Genomic DNA, 12629 nt, shown 5'->3' on the forward strand with positions numbered 1-12629 from the left:
TGACTGGCTGGCAACAATCATTAACGAAAGAACTGTTTCAGAGGGGGCATGTGCTGGTCTCTAAAACTGCAGCCCTGAGTCCTCTCTGAGCTGAAACACAGAGTTCCTTTTATTAGTCATTCTGCAGCTTTTAAGAGAAAAGAGATAAGTAATTTAGAAATCGATTTGCAACTTACATATAATAAATGATTATTATCCCTAATGAATATAAATTGCTTCCAAACAAGAAGGAAACGATCAGCAGCCCAATGGAAAAACAGGAAAAGGACATGAGTAGGCATTTCATAAATGGAAACATAAAGGGACAATAAACATGAAAAAATGTTTAATGATCTCACTAGTGGTCAAATCAATGTTAATTAAAACTGTTATCTCTTTTTCTCCATCAAATTGGCAAAGATGAAAAGGAGGACAACCCAATAGTGGTAAAGGCACAGGCAAAGTGCAATTTTTCTCGTGGGCAACCTGGCCATACGTACATAATAGCAACCCCATTTCTAGAAATGTGTCCTAAAGAAATACTCTGACACTGACAAAAATCTGAATAGAGGGGCCGACCCATGATGGAGTGGTTAAGTTCGCACGCTTCGCATCGGCGGCCCAGGGTTTCGCCGGTTCGGATCCTGTGCGCGGACATAGCACCGCTCAGCAGGCCACTGTTGAGGGGTCATCCCACATGCCACAACTAGAAGGACCCACAACTAAATAAAATATACAACTATATACTGGAGGGATTTGGGGAGAAAAAGGAAAAATAAAATCTTTAAAAAAAATCTGAACAGAAAAAGCTATCCTCTTAAGTATTTTGAATAATAGTTTAAAAAATTGGAAAAGAAACTGAAATGTCTAACAAGAGGATGGCTTAAATACACAATGGTATCTCATGCATAGCTTAAAAGGCTAAACAGACATTAAAAAGATAGTTTTAAGTCTGAAAAAGAAAGCTGGTCAATACACAATCCAGATTACAAAATACTGTCTATAACCTCATTTTTGTAGAAATTGTGTACAGGCACATTCATTAGAAAGGCCAAGAACAGGAGTTAGCAATTTTTCTGTAAAGGGCCAAATACATAATAAATATTTTAGGTTTGTGGGTCATACGGTCTCTGTCACAACTTGCTCAACCCTGCCCCTGTACCAAGACAGCAGCCAGAGGCCATACGTAAATGACTAAGCGTGGCTCTGCCATCCTCTGAACAGGCCCAGCCGCCTCCTCCTAGTTCCTTCTTCCTCTACTTGAATGAAGATTCCGTCTTAGAAGGAGTGTAGGATTAAGATGAAGGATACAGATGAAAGTATTCAGTATAAATAGCCAACATACTAAGTGCCAAAGGAAGTAGACACTATTCATTGATGTACATTTTTTCCCTTTTTCTTTCCCCTTTAATTGGCTATATACTATAAAAAAAAACTTTTACGCTTGCATTTATCAAATTGTACATATATTCTGCTCATAACTTTAAATTCAATTGTACTAACCTTTTACTGCTTCAAAGAAACAAAAATACCTATCTTGCTATGGCACTCATGTAAATTCCCAGGCTTTTTTTCCATTATGGATTTGTAGATCAATAGAAATAATTTTCCACAGCATTTACATTTACTCCACAATTCTTAGGACATCCAATTATGGTTAAAAGAGCAAGAACCATGCAGTAACCAGGATTAGCACCCTAAATCCCAGCGCACACTCCCCCTACAGCAGTGTGACCTGAGGCAAATTGCTTAACCTGTCTAAGCGTCTTCTTCCTTCATCTATAAAATGGGATAATACCTGCTTCACATGGCTGTTGAAACAATTAAATGAACTAACAGGTGGAAACAATTTTACAATGCTTCAAACACACTAAGAACTCCATAAATAAAACATCAATACTATTATTACTGCTCAAAAGCAGTAACACTACTGCCAAGACTAAATTATTTGGTACCCTTGTTTTCAGTGATTTTGAAAAGCTGAGCACAGTTCGGATCCAAGGCAGGGACCTGCACACCACTCATTAAGCCCTGCTGTGGCAGCATCCCACATACAAAATAGAGGAAAACTGGCACAGATGTTAGCTCAGCAACACTTCCTCAAGCAAAAAGAGGAGGATTGGCAACAGATGTTAGCTCAGGGCCACTCTTCCTCAGCAAAGTAAAATAAAATAAAATAATAAAACTAACCCGGGGAAGAGGAGCAAGCCTGCCATGTATTGTTGAAACTGGGTGAGGGGGTGCATCCAGTTCTTTATATTATCCTCAACACTTCTGTATGGTTGGAAGAGTTCCACAAGAAAATGTGTTTTAAGTCCAAAGGTCAATCTTTTCTTTGGGGTTTACTACAAATCTCGGTCATGGTCAGGAAGGTACAAAGGAAAGTTCTGGGAGGCGGAAAGTGAAATGGCAACACAAGGCAAGTGAGGCTGGTTAAACCACCCAGCCGACCAGTCATTGTGCTCCTCCTCCCGGAATCCCCGAGGCCCGCCTGGAGGCGCGCCCGCGGGGCCCGCCCGCCTAGTCCCGGCCTGCCCGAGACCGCCGCCTAGCGGCCGGCGCGCGAACTGCAGCTCCGGAGGATGGGGCGACGGGCGGGGGAGGGGGAGATGGGGGCAAATGGGTGGGTGGGTGGGTGGGAGAGTGGCCGCCTTCACGGCGAGCCGCCCGACTCGCCTCCGCTCCGCCCAGCTGCAGCCCCAGCAGATCCTGGGCCACGCCGGCCGCTCGAGAACGTCTCCGCCTCCCTTCAGCCGGGAGCAGACACCCACCCAGCCCACGGAGCCCGCCGACCTCGCCGCCAGCCCGGACTGGGCTCCTTCCGCTCCTGCCCTGACTGTTACCAGGGCTTCCCGCCGCCGTTGGCCCGACGGCGCCTCCTCGACTTCCCGCCAACCGCTTTCCCGACTCCTTAGCCCCACTTACCTCGGCCGCGCGGCAGCCAGGTGCCTTCTTCAGCTACTCGGGCTTCCAGCTTGGCTGTTCCAGGGTGTTGCCGCCAATCATCGAATCTCCGCCCCGAGCCGGGGCCAGACTGACCAATCAGCTTCTTCCTCCGGCCCGGAGGCGGGCACTGAGAGCCGGGAGCGGAAGGCGAGGCGACCGCTTGACGCGCCCGCAGCCGCCTCCAGCAGCCAGTGTGCGCACGCGCGGAGCTCGGCGTGGGCCGTGCGCTTTCCCTTGGACCTGGCTTTGTGTCCTCACTTGTCTAACCCGGGAAGTAGTTTGTTTGTCAACCTCATGCTCTAGGGTTATAGGAATACCCAAATTCTGAATGTAGCCGCAAGTGTGTTTTACCTTGAAAGAAGCTATGAGTCTTAAGCCCTGTTAACCTAACACAGGTTGAGCCCTTTCATCCCACGCTGTAGGGACTTGCCTTCGCTCGGCGGATCTGTCTAAGCGGACCTCATATCCGTGTTTGTGTTTAAGAGGAATGAGGGTGCGGGTTGTACGAAGTGCCTGGTGAATGAGGATTTTACTTTACTGTCTTCAGTTCCAGCAGCCGTTTATTCTGACTCATTGGGACACGTGCTTTTTAATAGTTGACTATTCTGGGACCCTCTGGGTTTCAAATAATTGTCATGAAAATATGATCATTACAGTTATAGCTAACAGTATATTCGGCATATGTCTGTAGGCCTGATAAAAGATTCATACGTAGGGTGAAAAACATGTCAGTATTTCTGTGTGGCCTTTCAAGAGGCTGTCGCTGATTGGCTGTCTCTCTTACCCTCCCATTGTAATTGATCCCAGAGGTCACTGGGCACGCACCCGAGCTCTGTTGTGCTTATCTCTTGCCCCCAAGTTTCTGGCGAGGGCTCTCCTCCTTCAGTAAAGGCGTTAATTCATTTACTCAACAAGGAGTTTTGGGGAGCCCACTATGACAGTACGAGGATTAGTAACAAGCTTTGAACCACGCCCTCAGTGAGCCTGCAAGTTAAGAGGGAGATGGAAACACAAACTATATAAACAAATATTATAATGGAGGTATGGAGGGAGCCTGGGAGACCTGCCTAAGCTGGCCAGGGAGCTCAGGGAACACGTCCAGGAGGAGGGAGTCTTGGGCTGAGGCTTGATGAAAGAGCCCCGGCTTCTGAGCTGAAGGGTGGAGACAAAGGATGACGGCATTTCTGGCAAAGTTTGCTTGTTTCTTCTTCTGAGATCTTTCCAGGGTGAATTTACTGCAAAGCTAATAAAGCTTGTGTTCAGGCCCCAGGACTTGCACTAGCCCTTCCCAAGACCCAAGGAGGGGCCCTAGCACTGAGTTCACCTGGTCTTATACTGTTTTCTACTCTTTAAAAATAAATGATGAGGGGGGCCTGTCTTGTGGCACAGTGGTTAAGTTCAAGCACTCTGCTTCTGCGACCCTGGGTTGGGGTTTGGATCCTGGGCAGGGACCCACACATCACTCATCAAGCCATGCTGTGGCAGCTCCCACATACAAAATAGAGGAAAACTGGCACAGATGTTAGCTCAGTGACAATCTTCCTCAAGCAAAGAGGAAGATTGGCAACAGATGTTAGCATGGAGCAAATCTTCCTCACCAAAAAAAAAAAAAAGAAGAAAGAAAAAATATGTCTTCCTGCACCCCTCAGGGAAGTTTTCATTCCAACTTCTTCATGCTAGGTGCCCTAGAGTGGCCCTGGGCATTTTTGGTATCTGGGTGAGGGAAAGAGAGTTAAGTTGAACTTGAGCCACTTCCAAGATAAATTATTGCTGGCTTTCCTGGTGTTGGAATGGCTTCCAGGAAAACTCAAGCCATGCTTTACTCCATCTCATCTAAAGGGCCTATGGATGTGCCCCAGGGTGCCTGGCACTAGAAGTATGTGGCTGGTGGAGGAGAAAGAGGGTTTGAAATGTGCTGAGCCAGAAGCTAATCTAGGAGAACATCTTCCAGTCATCATGCTTTTAAAATTACTATAAGCAGGGGGCTTCACTTTTTGTTTTTAATAAACTTTACTTTAGAATAATTTTAGATTTACAGAAAAGTCACAGAGATAGTGCAGGAAATGCCTGTGTACACTTTACCCAGTTTCCCCTCATTCCAATATCTTACATTACCATGATACATTTATAAAACTAAGAAGCCAACATTTACTATTTAGTAAATAATATATTACTATTTACTAAACTCTAGATTTCATTCAGGTTTTACTAGTATCCTTTTTCTGTTCCAGGATCTAATCCAAGATGCCACATTGCATTTATCACCATATTTCCTTAGATTCCTCTGGTCTGTGGGAGTTTCTCAGTCTTTCCTTGTTTTTCATAACCTTGACATGACCATGACAGTTTTGAGGAGTCTGGTCAGGTATTTTGTAAAATGTCCCTCAATTTGAATTGATGGTTTTCTGATTAGACTGGGATTATAAGTTGGGAAAAATACATCATCACATCATATCCAGGGATATGTGATATCAGTATGACTTATTACTGCTGATGCTAACCTTGATCATGTAGGGAGGAAGAACTATTCCTCTACCCTTCTAGTTTCTTCTGATTGGTCTAAGAGTTAACATGACGTGAGACAGAATAACAGGAGAAAATCAAACAAAGTTTCATAACATGTATAAATGGGAGACACCCAGGAAAACTGAGGAACTCGCCAAAATGGCTGAAGCCACCACCTTAAATACTGTCTTCAGCTAAAGACAAAAGAAGATATTGGGGGTAGTGGTTTGGGACTTTAGAAGGGGGAGCCAGGCAATTCACGTGGAGATGAAAAAGCAAATGTTTGGTAAACAAATGTTTACCATGCCTTGCAAAGACAATGGGACATGGAGAGGACTTTGATCAAATGGGCCTTGCTAGCTTCTTCCCTGTCTACCATACCTAGTTCATATTATACTATGGTTATCTATGGTGAAAATTCCTTCCTGGAACAGGCCTTCTGTCTTAAATTCTTTCAGGCATTTGGGGGAAGCTCAAAGTTTCTTCCTTTGTGTTTTGTTCTTAAAAATAGTCAAGCGAAAGAGACACATTTTGGGGTAGCAAATTTTGCTCCCCTACAATCACCTGACCATAGTAGTGTTTGCCAGTTTCTCCACTGTAAAGTTGCATTTTCCCCCCTCTTTCCTAGTCTCTTCTTTGGAAGCAAGTCTCTAAATCCTGCCTACACTCAAGGGGAGTAGGAGATTAAGCTTCTACTCCTGGAGTGGAATATCTACGTAAATTATTTGGAATTCTTCTGTAAGGAAGATTTGTTCTTCCCTCCCATTTATTTATTTATATTCAATCACTTATTTGTAAAGACTCATGTATATTTATTTTATACTTTGTTTTACAGTTTATATTATGATTTTTGTCTTGTTGCTCAAATTCTTCCAGCTTTGGCCGTTGGGAGCTCTTTTAGATTGGCTCCTGTGTCCCTTTATTTGTGGATCATCTCCTTTTTTCTTGAACTCACGAGACTCCAGGCTGACTCTGTATTTCTCCTGCCCCAGCACCAGAGTTAGACATTTCTCTAAGGAGTCCTGGAATGTATTTAGAAACCAAGATCTAGGTACAGGGTGTACTTGTTGCTACTGGGGTGTCATTGAATCTAGCCTCTCTTAGCAGACAGAACTAGGAAATATATTACCACCTTATTTTTTAATTGTTTACAGCTCTGAGATAGGCAGCCTCTAAGATGGTCCTCCAATGATCCCTACCTCCTGCTGTTCCCGCCCTTGTGTAATCCTCTCTCCTTGAGGGTGGGTTGGACCTAGTGACTTCCTTCTAATGAATGGAATACTGTATGGCAAGAGCGATGGGATGCCATTTGCAAGATTGGGTTACAAAAGGATTGTGGCTTCCATCTTGCTTACTCTCTCGTAGTCTCTCCTTCACTCTGAGATAAGCCAGCTGCCATATTGTGAGCTGCTCTATGGAGGGGCCCACATCGCAAGAAAATGAGCAAGACCTCTGGCCAACAGCTAGCAAGGAACTGAGGCCCTCTGTCCATCAGCCTATGAGAAACTGAATCCTGCTAACAGCCATGTGCGTGAACTTGGAAAAAATTCGACTCCCACTGGAGCCTTGAGATGACTGCGGCCCACTGACAGCTTGATTGTAGCTTTGTGAGACGGTGAGCCAGAGACAGCCAGCTAAGCTACACAGGGATTCCTTATTCACAGAAATTACAGGATAATAAAGGATGATTGTATTAAGCTGCTATGTTTTCGAGTAATTTGTTCGGAAGCAATAGGTAACATACAATTTCCATCTCCTCCGTAAGATAAATGGTTCTTAAATTTCACGTTGGAGCTTGTTTAAGAATGCATGTGCCCAGGCCTCTTCCCAGAATCTTGGGTGATTGTTCTGCATAGCTAAATTTAGAAACTAATATAGAAGGTTACAGGGCAATCCATTTGGGGATTTTACAAGAAAACAAACTTCTTTTCTTTTCTTTTTAGTGTATCTGATCTTGGAGTTCTTTACCCAAACTAATGGCTCAGCTTTCTTGGCAGAATCCAGAATAACTGAAACTTCATCTGCTAGTTTCAGTATTTATTGAATAGAGGAGAAAGAATCAGAGGTCTCTCTTACTCACTGTGCAGCCTTGAAAAAGTCCCTTGACCTTTCTTTGCTTCCAGATTCCTAACGGGAAATTAAAGGATTATAATGCCATTGTTTAGGCAAAGAGATTTATCTATTATTAAGTGTATATTAGGCAATAGAAAGTGACCAAGGCTGTTTGTGGGCCAGCTTCTTTGTAGAGGTTTAACTCAGATTCTCATTTGTTCATGTTGGTAGATGGTGGGGCTGAATTCTATCACAGAAAGAATGTGGGCTTCCAAATCAGACAGACACGTATTCAAAATATGCCTCTGCCACTTAACCAGCTGTGTGGCCTTGGGCAAGCCAGTCTGCCTCCCTGGGTCTCACTGTCCTGACCTGCACAGTCGGGAAAATAGCCACCTCAAAGAGTAGCCCTGAAGCCCGATTGTGTAAGATTTGTAAAATACTAAGAGCAATGCCTGGCTTATCATAAGGTCCCAATAAATAATATCCATGAAGGACATACAGTCACCTCGTATGGTTGTGATCCAGTGGTTAGTAAAGTAGAAGACAGGCAAATGTCCAAAGGTCTCCAGCAGCCTGTTTCTCAGATTTACTGACAATCCCATTTGGTGAGATAGGTTGAATAATTTGCAAGTGTTATACAGTATTTTCCTTGGAAATTGAGACCCTTTCTCTCTAGTTCTGCCTTTTCCCCGGCTCTAATTGCTTGTCTGTAGAAAATATAACACACTGAAATGGGCCTCAAGAGGTCCTAAGTTAGAATCCAGGAAAACTGAGCTGGTAAAAGGCCACTGAGTAGGACAGTGAAGTGCCCATGTGAGGGGTACTTTAAGGCAAGGTGAGCCTGGATGTGTCTGGGAGAGGTTCAGCTACAGGACAGCTGGTCAAACTAACTGCAAGACCAATAGCATCTCACATGAGGTGAAAGTTCAAAGATGCAGGTAAATGCCTAATAGTTCATGTCCATTGACTTTAAGGCTCTGATCACTATTGAAGGCAGATATTTTGGGGAGAGTATAACAATGTTTAAATCTGCTTCAGTCGTGTAAATCAGCACAAATGAATGTCTTACTGTGGTGCTCAGTGAAGAATTATTAAACTATTTTGATTTAATCATACACTATTGGGTATATTTGGTTGTTCTGAGCCTTGAGACTATCTTATTCTTCTCAGATCAGTGTACAAAGTGATCTGATGTATGTATATCCAAAAAGATGTATATCTAAATAGGTCAAAAGATTGTGACATTTCTTTCTACAGACCAGCTCATGGGATAGACCCTAACCTGCAGAGCTTTTTTTTACGTTTTTAAATTACATTTTGTTTTCAAAGTTGTAATTATGGAAAATGTCAAACATCCACAAAAGTAAAAAGCATAGTAAATCATTGTGAATCCTCATGTATCCATCATACAGCTTCAATAATCAGCAACTCATAGCTACCGGTTTCTTCCATACTCTTACCTGGCTTCTTTCTTATTCTTTTTTTTTTTTTTTTTTGGTGGAGATGCTGGGGAATGAAGCCTGCGACCTCATACAAGCAAACTCTTTGTTTCTTTTGAAGCTGACCTCAGGCAAGTCATTTCAACCATAAATATTTCAATGTGTATCACTAAAAGATAAGGGGACTTTTAAAAAACATAACTATAATACCATTATCAGGCCTAAAACATTAATAATTGTTTCTTAATATCATCAATTCAGTGTTCAAATTTACCTGGTTGTCTCATTTGTTTTTTATTTTTTTATAGTTGGTATCTTTGAATCACAGTCTTAAAAAGAGCCACACAGGGGCCAGCGTGGTGGCGCAGCAGCTAAGTGTGCACCTTCCACTTTGGCAGCCCGGAGTTTGCTGGTTCCGATCCCGGGTGCAGACATGGCACCACTTGGCAAGCAATGTTGTGGTAGGTGTCCCATGTATAAAGTAGAGGGAGATGGGCAGAGATGTTAGCTCAGGACCAAGCTTCCTCAGCAAAAAGAGGAGGATTGGCAGCAGTTAGCTCAGGGCTAATCTTCTTCTTCAAAAAAAAATAGAGCCACACATTACATTCGGTGGATATGTCTTTGAAATCTATTTTAACCTACACAGCCCCCCCACCCAAATCCTTTTTTTTTGTTTGTTTTGTTTGTTTTGTTTACTGATTGCATTCCTGTGGTGACATTTAACAAATTTCTTTGTCTCATTTTATCTTCTGTAAACTGGTAGTTAGATATAAAGGCTTGATCTGATTCAGGTTCAATTTTTGGCAAGAACACTTCATAGGTGGTGGTGTGCACTTCCAGCAAGGCTACATGATCTTCATGTTTTTCTCTTCTTTGTAACATTAATGGCTATTGATGATCATTGCCTAGATCCATCATCTGATTAAGGGTTTGCAAAATGGTGATGTTCTATCATTCCCTCTCATTTATTAGCTAATTGATTCCTTGAGGTACGTTTGTAAAGAAAAGCAGGTTGAATGCTTGTTTCTTAATATTTACCAGTTTTCAGAATAATTTTTCCACATCAACTATTTTGTTACCCTGAAGTGTAGTACATATAAAAAAGGCAAGTTTAATGCTTTGTTTGATTCTCTATTTACCAGTTTTCAGAAAAATGAGTTGGTTCCTTCAAATTCTCTAAAGGTGACCAGTGATGTTTCTTTCCCCTGACCCCGGTATCAACAAGCACTCACGAATTTTATCCTTCTAAATTAGTTTTTATCAGATTTTTTCCGGTTAGCACATTTTTATATGGAGAGAAGTCGGACTATGTACATTTATAGAACATCTTCAAGACACTAGGCTAGGTGCTCTCACTTACAATATTTTACTTAATTCCCACAGCAGCCTTGGAAGGCAGGTGCCATGATCTCTATTTTTTTAGAGGGAACTGAGGTCCTCGGTAGCAAAGTGACTAGTACAAAATGATACAGCCAGCAAGTGGTCAAACTGAGATCTGTCTGACCTACATGGCACCATGTGGCTCTTTTGCGTGAGATCCTGCGGACAGTGAGTCACTAAGTAGGGCTCACTGGTTACCCCACCAGTCTCTCTGTCTTCTCTCTCATCATATATCCTCCTCAGATGGAACTGTTTCATGACCCCAAGTTTGTCACTGTCATACTTGCAAAAGCAGTTCCCTGGAACTGCTAAATACTCTTCTTGCTTTATAAACGAACACGCAGATTTTTGTTGAATAGATTTTATAACATTTACATGTATGATTTTACTTAATGCAAATTTATCACATTACATATAAAACTGTGTTTACATGCTCCCAGTAAAGTTAATTTGTTTTTAACCTTTGTGTAGTGGGCTTCTAGTCTCCCAGATCCTATCCTACCTATTCAGGTGATATACGCTGAAAATCTCTATTGTCTCTTTCTATATACTTTCCATGCTCATACAATAATACATAAAGATACTTACATAAATGTGTAGGATATGATTTGTTATTGTTTTCAAAAATCAGAACACAATATATATACTTTTAAGCATTTTACTTTTATCACTTAACATGATGGAAATTCCTCAATGTCTCTTCCTATAAGTCTAATTTCCTTTTCATAATGGCTTCCTAATATATTTTTCCTAATAGTCCATGGCCTCTAGATATACCACCGTTTACTAAAACATTCCACTATTGATATCCATTCATTTGATGTGGGGGTTTTTTGTTGGTGTTGTTTTGGATTTTTTTGGTCAATATGAACAATGCTGCAATAAATATCTTTGTTCTTACGTCTTTATATCCTGGCGCTTTTTATTTTTATGGTTTAGATTCTTGAGAACGGGACTGCTGGGTCAAAAGATATATTATTTTTTATACTAGATTTTGCTGGATTGCTTTCTAAAAGGTTGTAATAATTTACATTTCCACAGCAATATCTGAGAGCCCTCTTCCTACCCATTATCCCTGCCAGCAGCAACTTTGTGTCATTTTGATTTTTGCCACTCTGATTGGCAAGTGATTATTCTCATTGTTAATTTGCATTCCCTTATTGTAAGTGAGTTGAACTGTCTTTTCATGTCTATTGGCCACACAGATTTTCTCTTGATCGAATACCAATTTATATTCTTTACCAATTCCTGTAGGGTTGTTTATTCCCTTCTTGACAGTTTGTAATAGATTTTATCTATCTGCACACTGAATTGCAAATTCACCCCCAAACCTATTGCCTATTGACATTGCTTATGTATCTTTTTGCCACACAAAAAAATTCCTTTTTAAAACAAGTCAAATATGCCAATTTCTTTCTTTTTTAACTTCTGGGTTTCCAGTTTTGTTTAAGTTCTCCCCTATGTCTATGTTGTTATTTGTGGTCTTCAAGATATTCTTAAAACATCTTTGACATTTTAGTTTTATGCTTGAGTTGTTTTGTTTTGTTTTTGAGGAAGATTAGGCCTGAGCTAACATCCACCATAAATCCTCCTCTTTTTGCTGAGGAGGATTCGCCCTGAGCTAACATCTGTGCCCATCGTCCTCTATTTTTTTTTTTTTAATACGTGGGATGCCTGCCACAGCATGGCTTGATAAATGGTGCATATGTCCACGCCTGGGATCTGAACTGGTGAACCCCAGGCCACTGAAGCAGAACCTGTGAACTTAACTGCTATGCCACTGGGCCAGCCCATACACTTGAGTTTTTAATCCATCTGGAATTTAATCTTTTGGTAAATGATGTAACATATGGATACAATTTTATTTTCATTTATATGGATAGTCAGTGCTTCTATTTATAATTATTTCTCATCCTTTAAAATTTTCTATTTGACATACTTTTAACTCTACAGATTAGTTTGATAGTATATGTAGAGAATTTATGAATAATAAATACACATTCATATATCAGAACTATGTGCTCAAAAACTTTTTGAGGGGCCGGCCCGGTGGCACAGTGGTTAAGTGCGCACGTTCCGCTTTGGCAGCCCGGGGTTCGCCAGTTCAGATCCCGGGCGCAGACATGGCACCGCTTGGCAAGCCATGCTGTGGAAGGTGTCCCACATGTAAAGTAGAGGAGGTTGGGCACGGATGTTAGCTCAGGGCCAGTCTTCCTCAGCAAAAAGATGAGGATTGGCAGCAGATGTTAGCTCAGGGCTAATTTCCTCAAAAAAAAAATTTTTTTAAGCTGAAAGGGGTACTTGATCAAAAAGTTTTGGCCACCA

At 41.8% G+C, this 12629-nt stretch overlaps 2 protein-coding genes across 5 annotated transcripts in view; one reads left to right on the forward strand and one right to left on the reverse strand.

The window, feature by feature from the left end:
• Positions 1 to 3826, reverse strand: part of MTFR1 (mitochondrial fission regulator 1) — a 53197-nt gene extending 49371 nt beyond the window's left edge. The window contains exon 1 of one of the 3 annotated variants that reach the window (XM_070631577.1): positions 2905 to 3826. The gene's annotated coding sequence lies outside the window, so the exon portion shown is untranslated. Of the gene's footprint in view, positions 1 to 2750 lie in introns of all 3 variants that reach the window. The other 2 variants (XM_070631579.1, XM_070631578.1) reach the window with 2 other exon arrangements.
• A 22-nt stretch (positions 3827 to 3848) lies between these two features.
• The window catches only part of ARMC1 (armadillo repeat containing 1), a 47781-nt gene continuing 39000 nt past the window's right edge, over positions 3849 to 12629 (forward strand). The window contains exons 1-4 of one of the 2 annotated variants that reach the window (XM_070631583.1): positions 3849 to 3966; positions 6796 to 6957; positions 8989 to 9055; positions 9233 to 9385. The gene's annotated coding sequence lies outside the window, so the exon portion shown is untranslated. Of the gene's footprint in view, positions 3967 to 6795; positions 6958 to 8052; positions 8424 to 8988; positions 9056 to 9232; positions 9386 to 12629 lie in introns of those variants that run through there. The other variant, XM_070631582.1, reaches the window with a different exon arrangement.

Source organism: Equus przewalskii, chromosome 8, assembly GCF_037783145.1.
Source record: "Equus przewalskii isolate Varuska chromosome 8, EquPr2, whole genome shotgun sequence".
NCBI classification, from domain to species: domain Eukaryota; kingdom Metazoa; phylum Chordata; class Mammalia; order Perissodactyla; family Equidae; genus Equus; species Equus przewalskii.